The sequence below is a fragment of the Lemur catta genome, chromosome 5 (assembly GCF_020740605.2).
Source record: "Lemur catta isolate mLemCat1 chromosome 5, mLemCat1.pri, whole genome shotgun sequence".
Classification (NCBI taxonomy): Eukaryota; Metazoa; Chordata; class Mammalia; order Primates; family Lemuridae; genus Lemur; species Lemur catta.
Window position 1 is genome coordinate 2,980,091 of NC_059132.1, and position 9,339 is coordinate 2,989,429.

Consider the following 9,339-nt stretch of genomic DNA (forward strand, 5'->3'; position numbering starts at 1 on the left):
GCCTTGGTTCTCACCTGGTCTCCCAGCACCAGTCCTTCTCCGCAGACACCAGAGGCCCCTCTGTCTACTCTGATGGTTCCCCATCCGCCTGAGCTCCCGCGCCAGCCATAAACATCATCCTTCGACTTCTGCAGCACTGCCTCCTGCCACCCCTGCCTGGGCTCAGATGCCTCAGGCCAGCCTGACCTCCTGAGCCTGCCATGCTGTGTCAAGGACATCTTTGGACATGCTGTCTCTCCTGCCTGGAATGCCCTCTGTCCTCTCGTCGACCTGCTGAACTGACACTCACATGCCCTCTCTGCCACGGAGGCTTCTTGAACCTGACTACAGCCTGGAAATGTTCGCTGCTGTGTTCCCAGAGCGTGTATCCCGGCACATGTCTGCGTGCCTGTCTCTCCAGCTCAGCCTAACCATGCGCTACTCGGCGCCAGGCACTGCAGCGAACTCATCCCCGGTCCCCATGTCCCAGGAAAGGTCTAAAACACCACGGGTCCTCCACCACCATCTGCTGGCGGAACGCCTTCTCCTCTCGGTGAGCCAGGCTCCTCTCCAACACAGCGGTCGCAGGTCTGTGTGCCCACGGAGGGGGCTTTCTTGCCGAGATTCTATTCTTTACCCCTCCCCGTGTTCTGTCTGCACTTGTAACTATAGTTCCCCAGCGGCAGCCGCAGCTATGAACGAATTCTGACAAAGCCACGCAGCCTCATGACATCCAACGATGTGTGCTGGTTTCTGAAACATCCTTTGGAAAATCACCTCGTAGCTGCGAAATTTCCAGACAAGCCCGTAAGTGGGCCAGGCCCAGCCTGCTCTTCAGAGGTCCGTGGAGGTGAGCGGGCAGCTCCGGCCAAGCACCAGTGGGGGAGAGCAGCTGAGAGGCAAGTGGCAACTGGGCATCACGATTGGTGACTCGAAGGCCAAAGTCAGACTCACCTGATCCTAGTCACGGCTCTGCCACTTTCTGGCTGTGTGTCCTTGGGCAAGTGATTTAACCCCTCTGAACCTATTTTCTCATCTGTCACATGGAGATGATGACACAAAGGACCTCAAAGGATTGGTGGCAGAATTGGATCAAAGATGTGTGTAACAGGCCTGATACTCACTCACTGAGCGAGTGCTCAGAGTTCACAAAAATGACGACGATATGCATAAGGTGAGAAAAGGTCACCCTCTCACAGAACACATCTGGGACGTTTACACTGAGAAGGCGCTGCTAGCTGCGGTAACAGATAAGTCCCTACGACTTATTTCTCACTCCTGAAAACTCCAAAATGGGTTTCCGTGACGGTCTGGTGCTTCTCATCCATGCAGTGATTCATGGGTCCAGGCTCCCCCCATCCTGTGACTCTGACATCTTCCATGCCTGACTCCCAGGTTGCCATGGAAGGAGAAGACCATGGAGAACACACAAAGCTTTCAAGGGGCCAGGCCTGAGAGTGGAGCACAGCGCTTCTGACGATGAGCCATCAACTAGAACTGGCTCACAAGGCCACATCTAATCGCAACAGAGGCTGGGAAGCGTACTCCAGCTATTTGCTCAGAAGAAAAGAGGAAACAGTCAGTCTCTGCCACATGACAAACCAATTTGAAAGCTGACCCTGAAGCCAGTGTCTGAGTGACCAGCCAAAGCCTGCTGGGCCCTGTCTGACCCACGCCCTGCATCCAGCCTGACCTGAGGGACAGACGGTCTTGTGTCACAGGCAAAGCAGCTTCTTAAGCGCCCAGCTTCTCTGCGGGGCACTGAAGTTGGTCACAGGAGAATAGCTACCGATCTGGTCAAACTGACAAAGACGTGTCCTTCCTTCCATAAACCAGGGAGCCTCACCCATCCTGAGGGCCCCATATGCTCTGGGGACAGTGACAGGTCTTCAGGCAACCCCGCATCCATTCCTCACTGCACACTAGCTTGGCCACCCTCTGGGCTGTTATCAGCCTAGAAAACGAAGATTCCGTGGCTGATCCTGAAGGGATGTCTGTGGTCTTCATCTCCGCAGCTCCTTCCACTGAGTCATTCACGATAAACATTCACCTTGTTTGCAGAACCTCAAAGCTTACCCAAAGACAAACTGTTGAAGAGGAGCTGTTAGAAAGATGAGCCAGGCTTGGGTGAGAAGCGAAGTCTCTGTCCACGGGCCCCTCAACAATCAAGACATGACTGGGACAGTGCAATCCGTTCTCATAGCACAGGACCCAACAGAAGACTGCCTGTGAAGTGCCCGTGACTACGGCGGTGTGAGAACAGCACGCTGCCTGCTGCTAGGAAAAATGCAAGTGCTGCAGAGGCCCCACGCCCAGCAGGCACCCTAACAGGCTGCTCACTGCCCTGCAAACCACCTTCACTCCCACCTGCACCCTTAGCACCTGCAGCTTGCTCAGTCTGGAACACCTCTCCAGCCCTCTATCTGGAGTGATCCTACCCAGCGGTCCCAACGCGTCTCTGGCAATGCAGATCCATCAAGGAGCTCCCACCTCTGCACTCTGGCTGCAGCTGTGCCTTCTGTCCCCCAGTCACAGTCTAGTTTGGGGCAGCCCCGTGCCCAGACTCTAGCCCTCTGCACGAGGCCCAGCTGACTTCCAACCCCTCTCTGCCTACTTCCAGCAACCAGAGCCCCACCAGGCTGAGTCTCTCCCAGTTCCTTCAGTGGACCTGTCTGCTGCGGTCCCTGGGGTCCAGGTGAAGAAGCCTTATGATCTCCCTCAGTCAGCCCCTATTCTCTAACATATTCAATTACTTTCCTCAATCTTATGTGAAGTATTCTGCAAATGCAATTTCCAGCCCTTTCTCCCAACTTGTGGAGCCACCTTGGGAATCCCCAAGAAGTGAACACTCCAACCGCCCTGATTGCTGAGCATGGGTCACACAGAGGCCTTATAACTCTGTGACAATTCTATGGCTACAACACCTCTCCTCTGGCCTCTGGCTCAGTAATGTAGGCCAGAGGAAAATACTTACCTTCTTCACGCCTGTAAGAGACTGACCCCTGTTCAAGCTATGGCAGAGGAAAACTTCAAACAATCAGGGTACTCATGAAACCACTGGGACGGTCAATCATGAAGTCTTTTATTATCTAAGCAATGAATATTGCATATTGATCCCGAATGAAGTATCGATTAGAACTGCTGGGGAGCTGCTAGACAGCCCTATCTCTAGCCCATGAGGACCAGGAAATCTGAGCTACCAGTGTTCAAAATACCGTTGATGAGGGAGGACTGCCCCATCCGCTCCCTGCCGCTGGATACATGCCCACATAGCCACATGCATTTGTCACCTTCCCATCAACTCCAGTCATGAAGGCAAACCTGAGACATTTAAGTTTGAAGGGCAGAACACTAATCCTGTTTACGGCGTTCTCTTCCGTTTGCTCCTACCATACCAAATGATTAACGGTGTCACTGCTGTCATGTCCCCAGAGGCATGCGGATATACTGTACAACCACTGCTCACAGAGCTGGGCTGGGGTTCACAAGCTGCACTCTGATTGGCTTGGAAGAGAGACATGTTCTTGTACTCTAGCCAATCAGAAAAACATTTCTCTCCATTCATAAAACACTACACCATAAAGTGAGCCAGACGATTAAAGAATCTATGGTTCACCCTCCCCTCAGGGAACCAGAGGATTGCAAACAGAAGAGACAAACTGAGATAGCAAATCAGTCCTAAACCATGCATTTTGTTTCAGCAGATGTATCTCACTCATGTGTTAGGTTTTTAATGGCGGGGTTTGGGGGGGGGGGGGGCAAAACCCAAACACAAGTGTCATTAACCACAAGCAGGGAACAGTTTTCGGGAAGGCAGTCTGGGACTGAAGCGTCTTCCCTGCAGACTCCCTCCGTGGTACGCTTCCTGAGCAGCACTGAAGGAACCAGCATTGCACGGTAACAGCAAGTCACTGCCCGCTTCACAGGGAAACTTTCCTACATACTTCCTCTCTTTTAAACGTTGTGCCAAAGTGTAAGATAACCACTCCAGTGGAAAGCCATCAGAAGTTAAAGGTGAGTTTCAGCGGACAGGCTTAGCATCTAGAAGCCACTCATTATCTGTTGAGTAGAGGTAGCCTTTCCAATAAGAATAAAACAACACTGATCGTGTGTCTCTCCTGCTCAGAACCTTTCAGTGGCTCTCACTACCCTTAGGATACGGTGTGGTTCTGATCAGGGTCCTCTGTGATTTGTCCCTTTGTGATGCAGCCTCACCTGATTCCCCCTGGGACCTGGCCATCTGAGCCTCTGGCAATACCCCACAGGACCGCGGTTCTTTTCCTCTGAGATCTGTACATGCAGTTCCCCAGGCCTCAAACACTTGTCCCCATCTGCCCCTTTGCCTAGCCAACTACTATTTAACTTTTCCATGCCAATAAGGTTCTGCTCTTGGCCAGGTTACTATCTCTGCTGGGGGTTACTGTGGCCTCCTGCACTGACCTCGTAATTGCCACTTGCCTCTCTTGTCCTCCTAATGTCAGCTTCCCTAGGGCAGGGACTGGGCATTTCTTAATCATGGCTGTGTCCCCAGTACCTGAACCAGAGCTGACTGTCAGGAAGTATCTATGGCAAGACTATAAGGCACTGACTTGGCAGGGCTGATCCAAGCAAACAAGCTACACAACTCTTCGGAATGAAGAGCTGAACCACTCAGGCTCGCTCAGAAGAGCTGAGCTGAGGCAGGGCCCAGTGGACCCCTAAACCTACAGAATGTGGAAAGGCCTCACTCACCCATGTCCCTTCCCAGCCCGTGTTCCAGGAATGGGGCTCTGAAAATCCTGTCACAAATCCTTGGGGACACTCAAATAAGAACCAGAGGCTGCCGAAATTCTGATGAACACCGTAGACTTTGGTTGGGTTTTTTAGCTTGAGATTTTCAGTCTATGCTTTTTTAAAAAAATAAATAAATAAATCCCCTTTCGGTGACTTAGGGCAGCATTAGCTCTGCAGGTATTAGAGGCAGGTCCCAGAATAACATACTCTGAGCCTCTCAATGGGGAAGGAACAAGGGGCTCACCCCAAGTTCTATTCTCTCCGGGACCAGAAGAAACAGCAGACTGAGATATGCCACTCCCTGGCCCTGGCCCATTTGGTAAAAACCAAGCCAGTGACATGGCTGTGTATTAGCATGTCACATGTGAAGTTCCAGACAATTCTCAAAGTTTGATAGAATGTGAGCTATCCTTACCTGAATTTTCACAATTTCTACTCACATGTCCCCCCATGCCTTACCTAGGAATCGGCATTAACAGTGGTAACAGATGAAAACAGAAGAACAGACTGAAGAGATTTCCCTCTCTCCTTATAAAACTAAAGTGGGGAAGAATCTGAAGTCTTAAGAGTTTTGCTGTTGTCATGTTTAAGAAAAAAATAAGTTTAAAAACATATTCGTCCTCATCAGAGTCTCTTGTGCAAGATTGAGATGCTGCTGCCCAACTCTGGTTGATTGTGTACACGGGGTATTGATTCCAGTTGCGGGCATGAGGTGTCCATTTTGGAGTTAAGAACATCTCTGGGAACAGGCTAGTACACTAAAGGTGCCTGCAGTAGGTGGATTCCACCTAATTTACAACTAGAGTCTCCCAACCAGTTCTAGGGCTGTTCAAAAATTTCCAACTCCCTGGAGCAGGGAGCCTTGGAACAAAGCACCTCCCTCCCCCCACCTTTAAGAGTAAAACCTCAAACCACAAAAGTGGAAAAAAAAACAAGGAAGCTAACAAGAATGGCCGTCCAATTGTCTATTCTTATATGGTGTTTATTGGATCATTAAAATCTTACAAGGAGTTTATGGTAATTGTAACCGTCGAATTCAAGGTTTGTTTCAGCTTTATGTACAGAAGTCTCACTTTCAAACTCAGAAACATTTTTCCTAACATCTTGTCTAAAACAATCTTTCAAGCAATCGACTGACCAGTTCTTTGAGCGCTCTGTGGTCCCTGCAGGAGTGGGGGTTGGGAGCACCATGTTGCACACCTGTTGCCAGGTGACACGGCCAGCAGCATCCCGTGCACTCACCTCCCCACTCCACCCCACCCCCAGCGAGTCTCTTCCCTGCTGGCCTTTTCCACCCAGGGAGCCTACAGCCTTCCGGAGTTACCTTAAAAAAACAAAAAACAAAAAACAAAAACCCTTCCAACCACAAAGCAAACAAAAGGCCAACAGCGAGACAATCGGGAGCAGCGGGGGCTCCGCGGCCCCTCTCCAGCCCCTCGCAGGACACCCCCGCCCCCAGCCTGGCTTCAGCCCCGCGAGGGCCCCCACCCCCGCCCTGCCCTCCCAGCAGGTACCGAGCCAGACGCCCCAACCTCGGCTCCCTGGGGCCCGACTTATTGTGCCCGGCCGGCAACTCGCGGGCCGGCGGGCGCCTCACCAAGTGCAACTCCGCAGACAACGGCTCCCGGGCGCCCGGGCCCAGGCCGGCCGGCCGGCGCCGCGGGGCCTCCTGCGTCCTCGGCCCGGGGCAGGGTGGCCGGGGAGGGGCCCGCGCTGCCTCCTTCCCACAAAAGCGCCAGGCGCGGGCAAAGGATGCGCTTCCCAGAGAAGTTGGTTTCCGGGTTTGCTTTTAGAACAAAACCAGAGGGAAGCCCGCGCGGCCGGGCAGGGCCCGGAGGGCGCCGTGCGCGCGCAAGGCCCCGGCGTGGCCGCGCGGAGCCCGGCGGCCCGAGCCCAGCCGAGGGCGCCGCCCGGTGCGCGCCAGGCCCGGCCGCTCCCGGGCAGGCGCCGCGGCGGGACCCGAGCGGCGGGGACCGGGCGCGCGGCGAGGGGGCCCGCGAGGCACTTACGGGGCGGCTCGGCGGCGGCGGCGGCGGCAAGGTGTCTCGGCCGGAGCCCTCTCGGCCGCTCGCGCCTTTCCTCTCCGCGCTCCTCGCTGGCCCGCCCGCCTCCTCGCTTCCCGCCCGCGCGCCCCGCGCTCGCCCCCTGCGCCGGGCTCCGCGGCCGAGAGAACTGGGACCCGTCGCCGCGGCCCGGGGCTCCCACAATGCACCGCGCGCGCTCGTCACATCCCCTGCCGGCCCCGCGTCCGGCCGCCCCTCCCCGCGCCGCCGGCGCCCCGGCCTTGACCCCGGCCCCGCGCGCCGCCCGCCGCCGGCCGCCCGGTCCCCGCGCCGGGGTCCGACCGCGATCCCGGGGAGCGCCCGCGGCGAAGTCCCTGACGGGGATGAGGTCCCCTGAGAGGCGCCTCGCCAGGGCGCGCGCCGGCCCGGCGTCTCGAGTGGGCGCTGGACTTTCGCCGCCTCGGGCCGAGTGACTTGCCAGTGACCCGGTGACGGGGGCACGGCTGCCGTTACTGGCGACCACTTGTCTCTCCCGCGCCGGAGCCCCCGCTGCCCTGAGGCGGGAGCCTCCCCCAGCCTCGTCTGCCCGGGCCCGGCCGCCGCCCCCGGCCCCGCCGGCTCCTGCGCGGGCGGAACCCCCGGCCCGGCCCGGCCTGCGCTGCGCGGGAGCTGCCGCCCGTCCGCTCCTGGACCCGCGCTGGGATTCCCAGCGTGTGAACAGCGCTTCTTTATCAGCACACACATTTTTTTAAAAAAACTTCAGACAAGCAGTAAGAAGAGGGGGTCGCCTCGACTATAAGGCCATCCTTATAGTCCTCAATTGGTTTGTCGCCTGAAGGCGTCAGTGCCCTGCCCCGGGTGCTTAAGCGGGGACCTTCCCTCTCCTCCCGTCCCTCCGGTGTGGAGCCGAGGCCACCTCTCCACCCAGCTGGGCACTGAATTTGAATAATAATAGACATCCCTCGGGGTTAAAGTGAAGTTTGCCCTGCTACTGGGGATTAGGGACGCGATTAAAGACTCGCCCCAGCCCTGAGGCTGCGCTGGATAGAAGCGGACCCAACGCTGCCGCCTCAGCGTGCTGGGCGCTTTGCACTTTACTTTCAAAGTCTGCAGAGCAGTGTGCCATCCATGCATTCGTTTATTCAATTAAGTGCTGAGGACATACTTTGTGCCATGCACCAATTTGGGTGCCGGATGTGAAGCAGTCTACACGACAGGCAGAATCTCGGCCCTCCTGGAGTTTGCAGTTTACTGGGCAAAGAACGATGTTGTGTCAGATGGTCTAAATGCTGTGGGGGGAAATAAGGCCAGGAAGGGCAATAGGAGTGAGGTTTCAAATTTTAGAGAAGGCCACCTGCAGAAGGTAACATTTAAGCAAAGACCTGAAGAAATTCACGGAGCAAGCCACGTGAATATCTGGGGAAGGAGTGTTCCAAGCATGAGGAACAGCAAGTGCAAAGGCCCTGAGGCAAAAGCATGTCCCAAATAGTCAAGACACTGTAAGTGTGAGGTTGGAGTGGAGGGGTGAAGGGGAAAGTAGCAGGAGATGAAGCTTAAGAAATGATGGGTCCCCAAAACAAAGCATTAAGGATGTGCGAGGATTCCTCAGGGCATGGGTGTCCGGGAAAGTGCAGACACACACACACACACACACACACACACCTTTATTGGTCTGTCCAGCCCCGGGTCCCCAGGCAAGCACTCTAAGTTCTGCAGAGAGCACCAGGTGAGGTTAGAGCCTACACTCCTCCAAAAGCTGATCTTGGTGCCACCCCCACCTGCACTTCCCTCCACAGTGTACCATTCTCCTAGAACACACTAGGAATATTGTCCCCTGGAGCTGTTCAGTGCAGCAGCCCTGTCCCCACCTCCCTCCAGAAGTCTCCACCTTCTCTCTCTCCTCTCTCTCTCCTGCACTTTGTGTGCCCTGTTCCTCCACTCCAGTGGCTTGCCCCCTCCCCCAGCCAGGCTCAGGGAGGTACACCAGCTCCTCGTCTTTCTTTTTAACATTTTTTTTTTCCAATTGCAAAATAAAGGCATGCTTACCGTGGAAAATTGGAAAATGAAAAGGCTAAAAACATGAAGATTACCCTAAGCACATTGCTAGGAGGGAATGACTGCTCCTCTTCCAGCCTTCACATCTATATCTACTTAATGTTAAACACAGAGTTCCTGCTCCATGTACTGCTCGCCCCATGCTTTTTAGACTTAGTCATCCTTTATGAGCATTTCACCAGGTAGTTATTCTACAATGACAGCTTGGATTTAACCCCTTGGCCCTCTTAAAAATTATTGAGGACTCTGAAGACCTTTTGTGGGTTACATCTGTCAATATTTGTTTTACTGGAAATTAAAACTGAGAAAAAAGTAAATATTTATTTATTAAAAAATGTTAACATATAAACAAGGTGTATGTTAACATAAAAATGTATTTATGAATAATCATGCTTTAATAATTATGTGATATAATTATATTAAACACAATAATATCACAATTAGTTATAATTATTAAAATATATTTTAATAAAATATTACAATAAAATGATAAAATGTTAAAATACTAATTAAACAAAACAATTAGTGG

The 9,339-nt window shown here is 53.8% G+C and overlaps 1 protein-coding gene across 5 annotated transcripts in view; it reads right to left on the minus strand.

The window, feature by feature from the left end:
* The window catches only part of LOC123637794 (core histone macro-H2A.1), a 61,815-nt gene extending 54,772 nt beyond the window's left edge, over positions 1 to 7,043 (minus strand). For 3 of the 5 annotated variants that reach the window (XM_045550840.1, XM_045550838.1, XM_045550839.1), the window contains exon 1: positions 6,762 to 6,945. The gene's annotated coding sequence lies outside the window, so the exon portion shown is untranslated. Of the gene's footprint in view, positions 1 to 6,349; positions 6,365 to 6,761 lie in introns of those variants that run through there. The other 2 variants (XM_045550836.1, XM_045550837.1) reach the window with 2 other exon arrangements.
* Positions 7,044 to 9,339: the final 2,296 nt, after the last annotated feature.